This window comes from Pelodiscus sinensis, chromosome 1 (genome assembly GCF_052426305.1).
Source record: "Pelodiscus sinensis isolate ZL-2025 chromosome 1, ASM5242630v1, whole genome shotgun sequence".
NCBI classification, from domain to species: Eukaryota; Metazoa; Chordata; order Testudines; family Trionychidae; genus Pelodiscus; species Pelodiscus sinensis.
Window position 1 is genome coordinate 172,200,942 of NC_143052.1, and position 12,365 is coordinate 172,213,306.

The 12,365-nt window shown below is 43.7% G+C and overlaps 1 long non-coding RNA gene across 1 annotated transcript in view; it reads right to left on the reverse strand.

Moving 5' to 3' along the window:
* Positions 1–12,365, reverse strand: part of LOC142820533 (uncharacterized) — a 95,323-nt gene that overhangs the window by 60,551 nt on the left and 22,407 nt on the right. The window lies entirely within an intron of this gene.

Here is a 12,365-nt window from a genome sequence, read left to right on the forward strand (position 1 = left end):
CTCAACCTGTCTTCAAGTTTCCAACTCCCATTGCTTTGTGCAGAAACAGTACTCATGTACCTGAGAGCAGAACTTGGCATCTAACCCAAATTGAAGCAGTGACCTAGATGTGAAAAACTTCTTATCTTCCTCCAGTGTTCCCTCTAAGCTGAGTGGCAGCACAGCTTCACAGGTGATTAATCAGCCCCGCCCAGTCACTCAGCTCTGCACTGAGCTCTGAGCTTCTGACTGGGCAGTGCTGATTAATCACCTGTGAAGCTGTGCTGCCCTGCAGCTGAAAGGGAACGCCGTGTGCTGATCCCCTGAACTAGCCAGTCTGCAACCTATGGCTATGTCTACACTCACGGCTTCTTGCGCGAATAATATGCAAATGAGGCTAAGCGTGGAATATCGCTGAGCCTCATTTGCATACCTAATGAGCCCCCATTTTTTTCAGAAGAGGCTCTTGCGCAAGAAAAACCCTCTTGCGCAATGCCGTTACACCTATTACTTGAGAGGAAGAATGGCATTGCGCAAGAGGGTTTTTCTTGCACAAGAAAGGGCAGTGTAGATGCTCCTTCTTGCGCAAGAGTCTCTTCTGAAAAAAATGATGGGTTCATTAGGTATGCAAATGAGGCTCAGCGATATTCCACACTTAGCCTCATTTGCATATTACTCGCACAAGAAGCCACGAGTGTAGACATAGCCTACATGTTTTTGAGTCTTGTAAGAAATTATAATCTTCTATGTGCATTAATGTTTTTGAAGAGGTGGACCTTTTCTATTACAAGCTTCATGTTTAACTAACACTCACCTGTGCATAATTTTTCATACAAGGTGTTGTTATGAGAGTGATCCTAGAGGTTTTAAGAGTGTAATTTAGCATTGGATAATGTCATAGAACTTCAATAACCATAGTATTCCCTATTGACATTCGCTTTGTCATTTGTGATTGTAGCTTTTTCATTATGTTTAACAGCTTTGCTGCAGATGAGAAGCATATGGCATTGGCTATGGAAATATGAGTTTAATGTGATATAGAGCACATCAACAAAAATGCATATCAAATTACCATGACACAGTTGTGTTGGTAGCAAGTGATGTAAAATTGAATTCCTGACAACAATACAAACAGTGGTATTTTGGTGTGCACACAATGTTCACACTTGTTGGTAAACTGGTCCCATAGATAAGGCAACTGGGCAGTGAAACAGGAAATTGGCTTCTGTTTCCAACTCTGCTGTGTGGCCTTACATAACATACTTGACCTCTCTAGTCTCATTATACACATGGGAAAATGTAGGCATAAGATTATTTAGCTTCTATTGTAAAGCACTTGGGGTATGTCTACGCTACCCCGCTAGTTCAATGTAGTCATCTGCACTTGCCCGGGATTTGAACTTCCCAGGCTTCATTTGCATGAAGCCGGCCGGCCCCATTTTTAAATGCCGGCTAGTTTGGACTCCGTGCCGCGCGGCTACACGTGGCACGGACTAGCTAGTTCGGATTAGGAAGCCTACTTGAAAGTAGGAATAAGAGATCCTCCGGAAAAGGGCTTTATTCCGGAGGATCGCGCCAGTCTAGATGCTTTTTTTCTGGCTTTTCCCCAAGCCGGAAAAAAAGCGGCGGACATGTTTATTTAAATCCGTGGGGGATATTTAAATCCCCCGCGGATTTCCCTATGCTGACTTACCTGATTTGCATCTCTTTTCCGGAATTTGTGGCCAGTCTAGACGTAGCCGCAGGGTATGCAAGTACCCTGTAAAGTAAATTGAAAGAACAGAGGGCTTTTTCTGATGTTGGTAATCCTCATACTATGAGCAAGAAGTCTTTTTCCGAAAGAGGTATTTCAGAAAAAGGCTTGTGTGATGGGGAGGAGGGTTTTTTTCGAAAGAAGAGGCCTCCAGGAAATAGCACAGGTGCCCTGGTGGCCACTCCATACAAATTAATCAAGACTCTATAGTTCCTGTCTCCTGGCCTCTCTTAAAGCTGCAGATACCCTGGACAAGCCTTATGGCAGGAAACCAACTTTAGAGTAAGACCTCATCGCGCGGCTCTCCCTGCCACAGGCCTTGCCAGCCATGGCTGATCCACAAGCCCCGCGCAACTACCCTGGTCCTTGCAGGGAGCAGCCCCAGGAGTCCCAGCCCGGGACCCCCCAGGGGAACCCTCCTGGTCTGGACTGGAGATCCTGTCCCTCTTCAAACTGCAGGGTGAGGAAGAGACCTTGCAGGATCTCCGGTCCAAGTGCTGAAATGGGGACATTTATGGCCAGATGGCCAACTCCCTGTCGGAGCGCAGATACCCACCCCAGACCTTGGAACAGGTCTGGAGTAAAGTAAAGGAGCTCCGCCAGGGATATGTCCGGGCCACAGAGTGCAGCTCGCACTCAGGAGCAGGTGTGGGGTCCTGCTCCTATTACCAGAAGCTGCACCAAATCCTGGGGGGGTGGACTCTGGCCTGGAGTCCCCTGTCATCTTTTTTGGAAGAAGTTTTTTCAGAGGATCTCTTCTGAAAAAAGCTTCTTCCAAAAGAAGCCTTCAGTCTAGACGTATCCTCAGTCCCATAAAAAAGGAAGTGTAAGTGTAGTAGCGTGTAAATTAGTTATGTGACTTACTGTTAATTGGGGTCAGGGAAGACAGCTGATTAATTATATAGAAAGTCTGCCATCAGGAAATACAGGAAGTTGTATTCTGTTCAATTCCTCAATTCCTGAGCCCATAACTAGGTGCAGTTGTTAATGCTTCCAATATTATCATTGTCATTTTGCTTTTCATATCTAAGTTCCCAAACTACCCATTTTTGCAGAGAAATACTAAAGGTAATAACACTAATAATCCTGTTCTAAGTGCATCACCAGATTTTGTTAACATTATCACTGCATGTTGGGAGAGATTAGTGAAATGAAAAAACTTAAAATATCTGGCCAGGGAAGACCTCGCTATGTTAGGCTGTAACAAAGGTTGGCACTCTTTGTAAAAGCTAGTGTGAAATGAAACCATAACTGCCCCCACACTCCAAAACAATCAATACAAAAAGAAAAACACACTGCAGAAAAAAGGAGATAAATTTAAACTGCTTTTTCCTTTAATTCCTATGCTGAGGTAGTCAGCAATACAGAATAACAGCTTCTTTCTACTTAGGCCACCCAAACTTTTGTGGGAAGGGTCATACACATGTAATTAAGAGCTTTACCAAAATGTTGATAAATTGTTGCAGAATCTTTTGGTTGAGATTACTATATGCAGGAAAAACAAACAAAACAAAGGTCTGGAGGCTAAACATGGGAAACCCTCTCCTCATCTCCAAATAGCTAAGCATATGGAGAAATTCACCTCCCTAAAATGCAGAGTCTTTAAGAAAGAGACTAAAAGATCTGGATAAGAGACAGGCTCAGGGGAAAAACAAGCAATCATTGGATCCAAACATCCCAGAAATCTGAGGAAGTCTGTTCATACATATAGCAAGGCAAACTATCTTCCATGGAAATGAAGAGGGACCTAGATACAGCAGAACTAACCTATACTATATAAAGGGGCAAGATTTTGGAAAGCTGAAGCGCTGAATGTTATTTCCATTGGGATTATTTTTAGTGTCAGGCAGCGAGTTCATCCATGGTCCAGTTACCCTGCTGTGAATTCCCAGGCATGGTTCCTGTGATGTAAAGGGCCCAAGAGCCATGATGATAACTCCTGCACTTCCTTGGATTGTTGAGGCGACAAGAGAAATTTTCTACAGTGCAGAAACAATTAACATAGTACTACACCAGTCACCGACAACAAGAACTGAGGATAACGAATGCCTATTGATGTACAATACTGGTTTGGGTTTTTTTGTTGTTTGTTTGTTTAAATGAAATATCTCTCATCTGCTGGGATGCAGCACTCACAAATAAACCTTCCTAACAAATTCAAGATGTGCTGGTGACATCAAAAAAGCAAGAGACCAATATGAAAAATTAGGCTCTCTTCAAAACTGGAAGAGCTAACGAAGCAGGTTAGTACATACATAATGCATGTATCGCACTTTCAAATGTCCGGTGTCATCAAAATGCCCTAAGTGCTTAGCAAAACACACAAAGCAATGTTCTGTTTTGAGTACATTCCTATTATTACAATTGGATAATGCCTAGATACCTCAACATTTCTTGGATAATGCCTAGATACCTCAACATTTCTTCTTGTAACTTTACTCAGAAATAGATGCTCAGATTTTATAGTCCCTTTATTCAAAGGCTAAAAATGCAATCAGCTATGCACTAAGTAAGCAGAACCTGATTTTTCAAACACATTTTTTTAAATTTCACTCCTTGGCAAAAGCTCATTGATTTCAAGGAGACTACTGCTGAAAGTAAAGCCAGTCACACATATGTTTGGAGGACTGGGTGCATACATTCCATGTGGAAGAATTACTACCCCCAACTGATATCAATACTACTCTGTGCTTAAAAATTCATTACACTTGAAAGACAAAAATGAACAAAAGTTAGAAGAGGAGAGCTTCCCTTATTAAATATTTACCATTTCAGCTCCAGGGTCATGAAAGATAAGCTCTGAGTCATTACTTTTTATTTTCAGTATCCAATAGACTCAGAAGTGTATGGAAAGTAATAACCACCAAATCCCCTTAGAAATAGTGAGTTACATGAAATGATTTACTTGAAAAGCACCATGAAATAATGAGAGCATTGGGTGGGAACTATAAGGTACCTTTTTCGTACAAATGCCTATTTCATGACTTTATTTTTCCACATTTAAAATTGGAATTAGAGATAGGCATAGAAATCTAAAATTGTGTGGTATGTTGAATACATGATATAAATAAAGTGATCATTTAGTTTAGCATCAATGTTTCCATAGGGCTGCACTTTTGTAATCAACGTGGCACCTGATCATTGGTCTGATTTCAACAAAGATTCCTAGGATTTGTAAGGTCACTAAGGACCATTATGGCTAGCTAGCCTGACCTCCTGCATAACTCAGGCTATAGAATTTCACCCAGTAAATCCTGCGTCAAGCCCATAACTTCTGGCTGAGCATAACTAGTTGTATTTGTACTTTTCAGTGTGAATATACTTTGCTGAATGGATGCTGAGTTTGTTCTCTGTGAATAGAAATTAACTTTTTTGAAAGCATGCTGAATGTTCTATTTGACTGTACATGGTGATCTGAGATAATCATTGACCTCAAGAGAGGAATCTGAAAGTGAATGAATGTACTGATGTGTTAATAATGAAGAATTGGGGAACAAACCCAACCCCCAAAATACAACAAGCACTAGTGGATTTCAGTTCAATGTTAAGAAACTAGAGAGAGGTCCTGAAAATAAATTACCGGAGGAGAGGAGAGAGGAGGGGAGAGGGAGTGTTGAAATTCCTGAAGTGCTGACCAGGCAAAGCATATGCTTAATTTTTCCATGTGAGTATCCCCATAGAAATCAATGAGACTACTCACATAATCAAAATCTATAAGCACGTGTTAAAATGCTTTGCTGGATCAGGTTCCAAGACTTAATTGTCAAGAAAATTTACTGGTAATAGCAAAGAAGTAGAGGGTGTATCAGGAACCAATAAATAAAACAGAAAAATAACTGCAGAAAGGGCCCATATGCATGAAAGGGATTTTATTATTAATTGTGTCTTTAATGGTAGTACCTAAAAATTAGCGAAGAATAGGGCCCCATTGCACTAGGGACTGTAAAAACAGACAGCTGTTCTGTCTGTTTAGTTCCTCTCTGTATTTTTTCCCTCAAGACCACATGATAAGGGAGAGGGGGGATGTAGGGGAGACAACATCTGAGTTCTATGGAAAAAGTTAAATTGTATGGAATTCACACACTGCATTAATTCTCAGACAGCTTTCCTGAATGATTTGGAGGGAATGAGAACATGATGCACCCAGCACACTCCTTTCTGACTTCCTTAAGACTCAGTTGCACGGGAGGATGAAATCGGTCTGAGTCTCTAATAAGGCACACAGACCTTTAGGATATGTCTACACTGCTATTTTGAGTACATGATATAAATAAAGTGATGGTATTTTGGGATACTAGAGTATCCTGAAATAGCTATCCTGTGTTTTCACATCAAGCCCGTTATTTCTGTGTAGACAGCGCCAAATGACAACATAAGCTATTTTGAAATAGCATCAAAATAAGATACACAATTTGCGTAGCTCAAATTGCGTATCTTATTTTTAGTTACGGTACTGTGTAGACACATCCTTATAAACCTACAAGAAGAATTCTTCTGGGCCAGTAAAGCCCATTATCAGGTGTCAAGAGCTGAGGTGAAGCACAGCCGGGAAAGCCATTTGCAGTACCCAAGTTTTATGGTCCTACAAACGCCAGGAACTATGTTCCATATTGTCAAGTACCATCTGTGGGATATTACCAGCATTCCTGCAAGAATCTCTGTAAGAGTAGAGACATTGCCACTTTGGTGGTTGAAATCTGGAGTTTTTAAAGAAGCCCAAACTGTTAACTGGCTTTATGGCCTAACTGAGACTTCCCTGAGCAGGGTTGGCCAACGCTCTTTGCCACTCAGTGGCAAGAGATCAAATGAGATATCTTCCTACCAGTCTCTTTCTCAGAACTAGGAAGGTAGGGCAGGTTGGGAAATAAGATCACTAAGACAGTCATATTAGTAGGCCTAGCTTCTAGTGAGACATGATGAGAACAAGGAAGTCTATAACAATGCCCTTGCTGCAAGATGGGACAGTTAAATTTATAAAGGTGCCAGGGCATTCTGATGGCTTTTCTTTGAAGATGTGGGCAAGTAAACTCACTTTTTTTCATCTTTTATTGTTGTAATCATTTATATTATCATGATTACAGGGAGAACACTTCACAAAAGTATCCAATGAGTAATCCATGAGATTGTGGCAATATTTTAATACTTTTGAGTGGAGATTAAAATAAAGACACACATGTAGGGTAACTTTCTGTTAACAAATAGCAAGTGTCTTTTTTCTTTGCCATCCAGTTCTTCTTATGTCTCTCCACTTACCTCCTCTTTATTTTATTCATCATGATATAAGATGTATTTATGATCCACTGTACTTCCCCATCCTCCTTTCAAAAGGTCTGGATACTGCATTTCTTTTTGGAATTCCAAAATTTGGATGCATCAGAGTCCCTGAGCATTCCCAACCACAGCTGAGATGGAAGCATAGTCAGAGGGCTTCAGAGTTAAGTTTTTCTTTCAAAGATGCAGAGTGTGTAATGGAAATTGCTTGTTGTCATTAAAATGTCATTAAAGCTTTGAAATCCTTAAACAATTTAAATTGTGATGAACAGGTTGTACCTCCATTAACTGGGACTCCCTGGTTTGGTGACATCCATGGTCCGGTATGGACCATGGAAGTTCCTGGACCATGAAGCCCAGGAAAAGGGAGATGTGGCGGCTGGGCAGGAGCACCATAAGGGGCACCGGCAACTCAGCCGGCAGCCCAGAGTGTGTGGCGGGGGAGTGGAGGTGGGAGGACAGATGGCATGGCGGGGAGTGCTGGCCCCAGTGGAGCTCCCAGGACCCAGCAGCTAGGAAGCTCTAGCCTGGCCACGGCCATAGACTTCCATCCCTGGCCAGGGAGTTCTGGCTGCATTCTGGCTCTAGCAGCTGGGGAACCCCAGCCCCAGCGACAGCCAGGGAGCTCTGATGTAGACCATGGAGCTCCAGCCCTGCATTTTTGCCTTGGTTGCAAAGCTCTAGCCCCAGCTGTGGAGCCAGGAAACTGGAGATTTGGCAGTAGCAGTACTGGGCAGAGCCCCGGTGAACTGGGGCAACAGTGGGAGCAGGCTGGAGCCCTAGCCCAGTGGCATCCTGGGCCATGAGGGGAGGGACCTTCCCCTTGATCAGGACCAGTCAAGTTCCAAGGGTGCCAGACCAATGAGGTCCAACCTGTAGTATAATATTTAACAAGTTTCAGACCATTTAATCACATTTTTTGCCAGTTACACAAGTTTTGTCTTTCCGAGTAGCTCAGATGAACTGTATATTGCATTCAAATGTTATTAGGGTCCTCTTGTTTTATAGGACTATAGCAAAGGGGTATGGCCTCCTTCAGATACTGACAGAGGGGGAGAGCCAAAAGCCCCAAGGTGGCAGGAACTTGAAAGGACTCAGCCACCTTGTCACAAGCGGAAGGGCAGGGCCAAAGCAGGATCAGGAAGCATAAGAGGTGAACCCTGCAGCCCTGTTTGGCAACAGCTGGTGGAATAGCCAGACACCTCCTGTTTGCACCTGAGTTGGGAGACTGCTGCTACCTCTGTGGGGCAGAAGACCAGCTACAAACCTTCAGCCTGTCAAGGGATTGGGAAGCCACAGAGAATTTCAACCACCCTGAAGGGAATGCCCTGGTACCTGGACTGAAAGACTTATGTGATGCAGAGGAATTGCTGGGACTCCCACTCACCATGTATCGGGAGAAGATGCCCTGTGGATGTAGGCATGGATAAAGGGAAGTTTAGGAAGTAGTCATGGGGAACCAACTACTGGCTGGCAGGCATGTCGCTGGAGACATGGTCAGAGTATTGCAGTGAGATTCCTGTTGACCCAGTGACGTACCATGCAGCTACTGCTAGCACTCTGGACTGGGATGCAGTGAAGCCGGGAAGGCCACCTCAAGCCTGGGATGGCTGTACCCCCCCCTCCCCCCGGTGGGCTAGTAGGCCTACTTGACAACTACTGAACCCCCTGTGCCCGAGTACCTGAGACGGCCTGTGACTACTCAATTCCCATGCCTAAGCACTCCTAGACTGTCAATTTCCCTCTCTCACTACTTACCTGATTTCAGAAGTGACCATAGCAAAGAGGTGTGGCCTCCCTTGAGACTGACATTGGGAGTGAGCCACATCCACCTACCACTTTAAAAGGGATTTTTATAGCAATAAATCTATACATTTCAGAAGAGACAGGAGGAAATACTTAGCAGTTTGGAAGCATCAGCACAGGGTATGCTAACAAAATATATCCAAGAAATGATCACTATTTTGTAACAATGTTTTTATTCTTTGCCAGTAATGAAATATTGAGTTAATCCAAAAGGGATGATAGATAGGAGCTTATTGAATAATTTTGATATTGATATCTACAGATGTCTTTCAAGCACTAAGTTAAACAATATAAAATGGACCCAAAGAATGAACTTGTAAAAATAGATACACAAAGGAACATATACAATCCATTGTGCTAGTGTGTGTTTACACAAATTTATCATACACTTCCACTCTAGTGACCAAAAAAAAATCTATATATCATCTTCAGATGAAAACTTGACAGCCAATTAAAATCCCGCTTCTATATTTAATGGTGTCACATGTGCTTATTAAGAATCTAATTAATCGTCTAGGAGTTTGGTACTGAAATACTCATTTAATATAACACTGAATAACATTTCAATGCATCATTTTTCAGGTATTGACTTCAATGACCAGGTGAAATTAATATTTTCTACAATGACAAAGTAGATCTAAGTGACAGATTTGAGGTTCTGATGACAAACTATGCTACTATAGCTCTGAAGATTTGATTATTTTGATTTTTTCCCTTTCAGTCACATTCTGCAGTTAAATCAGAGCTTTTATAGCAAGAGAAAACTAAACCAGAATATCACCACTCTTTATATCTAAAAAAAAGTCTTGATTGGCTATTAAAAGGAATGAAGTTGCATATTGAGGTTCATCGATTTTTAAGGGGAACAATAGCAATAAGGGGAGCAAAAAGAGCCACTGTATTTTCTGAATAAGAACACCTACCTGTCTGCAAAACAGAACAATAACATTGCAGTTTCAATGTGTTTTAATTGATTTGTGTTTGTTATTCTATTTGTTTTGTTTATGCCCTCATTTGTCAATGGTTATGTCTGCAGAATAAGATCTGTGTTGCACATTAGTCAGTTAGGTGATGGATAGAAACAATCATCAGGCTGTATCATATAATGCATACTGAATCCACCATTTGTCCAACATGGAAAATTAAGAGTTGAAGAAATAGAGCTGCTGACTTAGTGATTTAATAAATCTAGGGAACTAATATACGGATCCTCTGCAGTTAAGAGATTAAAGTTCAATTCCCCGTGCTGCCAAGTGGGAGTTACAGGTACATTATGAAGTAAAAAGTGCACCCATTCTATGCAGTACAGAAATTTGAAAGTTTGCCAAGTAAGAGACCAAAACTATGGGGTAAATGTCAGAAAAAATATTCTGTGATTAAATTTTACATCATTGAGACCACTGCAGGTGGTAGATGTATTTCTGCTAACACTGGGGAATCATTTGTGGTTTCCAGTTTTATGTAGCCCACAGTAAGATACTATAGAACTAATCTCCAGGCTACCACTTCTATATTAGTCATGTTTAATATACAGGCAGTCCCGGGGTTACGTACAAGATAGGGACTGTAGGTTTGTTCTTAAGTTGAATCTGTATGTAAGTCGGAACTGGCATCAGCCGCTGCTGAAACTGATCAGTTTCAACAGCCGCTGAATCTGGACACCAGTTCCACTTACATACAGATTCAAGGTAAGAACACCAGGCGTCCCCAAGTCAGCTGCTGCTGAAACTGATCAGCAGCTGATTCCAGGAAGCCCAGGGCAGAGCAACTCTGCCTCCGGCTTCCTGTAGTCAGCCGCTGGTCAGTTTCAGCAGCGGCTGACTTTGGGACACCTGGGGCAGAGCAGCTCGGGTGCTGCTGGCTTGGTCCAGTAGCGCGGCCGCTCCTCGGAGCTACTGGACCAACCCAGCAGCACCCCAGCTGCTCTGCCCCAGGCATCCTGATACAGCCACTGCTGAAACGGATCAGCAGCTGAATCAGGACGCCGGGGGCAGAGCAGCTGGGGTGCTGCCGGGTTGGTCCAGTAGCGCCAAGGAGCGGTGCTGCGGGACCAACCGGCAGTGCCCCGCCTGCTCTACCACAGGCCCCCAGCTTTGCTCCACGTCTCCCTGGTCTGCTGGGGGGGCACTAGCTGCGTCCCGCCCCCCCCCCAGCAGACCAGGGAAACGTGGAGCAAAGCTGCGGAGGACCCGGGCCGAACCGTGGCGCTTCCAGATCAGCGCCACGGTCCGGCCCGGGTCCTCCGCGGCTTTGCTCAGCGTCTCCCTGGTCTGCAGACCAGGGAGACGCTGAGCAAAGCCACGGAGGACCCGGGCGGACCCGCGGCTTCCAGATCAGCTGAAAGCGCTGCGGATCCGGCCCGGGTCCTCCGCTGCTCTGCTCAGCATCTCCCTGGTCTGCAGACCAGGGAGACGCTGAACAGAGCGGCGGAGCACCCAGCAGGACCCACGCCACTTCCTGCTGATCTGGAAGCGGCCGCGGGTCCGGCCCCTGGTGCTCTGTCGCTTTGCTCCCGTCTCCTTGGTCTGTTGGCTCCGCCAGCAGACCAGGGAGACGGGGAGCAGCTTTTCTCGCCCCGGAGAAGGTGGGCGGCGGGACCAGGCGTCCCGCTGCTCTAGTTCTCCGGGGCGAGAAATCTCTGTTCGTAACTGCGGATCCGATGTAAGTCGGATCCGCGTAACTCGGGGACTGCCTGTATAAACAAGGGGGCAGATCCCAGTCCTTTTTTTCAGCTCTAGAGCCTGGGAAGTTGCTCTAATGGATAGCTGTGGAGTCTCGCAGTATAAGGAAATCCGTGATTGGTTTAGAACTTATATAGCCACCTCTAAAACACCTTTTCTTCTCCTTCCATGCACCCTCCCAACCTCCCCCAATAGGTTAGGAGACAGGAGGATTTGTAGCCAAAATATGCTCTTCATGATGTTAAAACTAATATTTAAATGCTGTATCTTGGAAACTGAAGGGCAAAGCCTTGCAGCTTCATGCTCATAAATTTAAAGACTCTGTTTCCATCTTGCATTTCACCTCCATTGGGCCAAAAAGAACAGGCTTAACCCCCCAAAGTAGAAACCCATAAGACTGGAAGGCAAAAGTAATTCAGCTCTAATCTTATCTGTGACAGTCAGGGACTTGACATATGGCCTTTGTCTGTAAAATGAAAATAATAATATTTATTTGCCTGCCTCAAAAGGATGTTGTGAGGACAGATTAGCTAATGCTGTAAAGTGCTATTTATTAGTAATGGCAAGTATTATGCTTTATAGACTGTAGGATTAGTACTGTCCTTGACAGGCTTCTGAAACTGCTGAGGAACTAAATGAAGTCCTGAAGTTTGAGGGCAATTGAGGTCCCATGATGAATGAAGATATTTTATCCTGTTGATTTTTATGGAGCTGACTTCCCTCAAAGTGCAGGAACTGAATACCAAAGGTAATCCTTTATAATGCAAAAAATTCTGCAGCTCATCTGCTCCTATACAGAAATAGGATGAGAGGAAATACTGAGGGGACTAAGGCTGGTTCACTTGTGTATATTTAGGATTGGTAATGGATCCTAA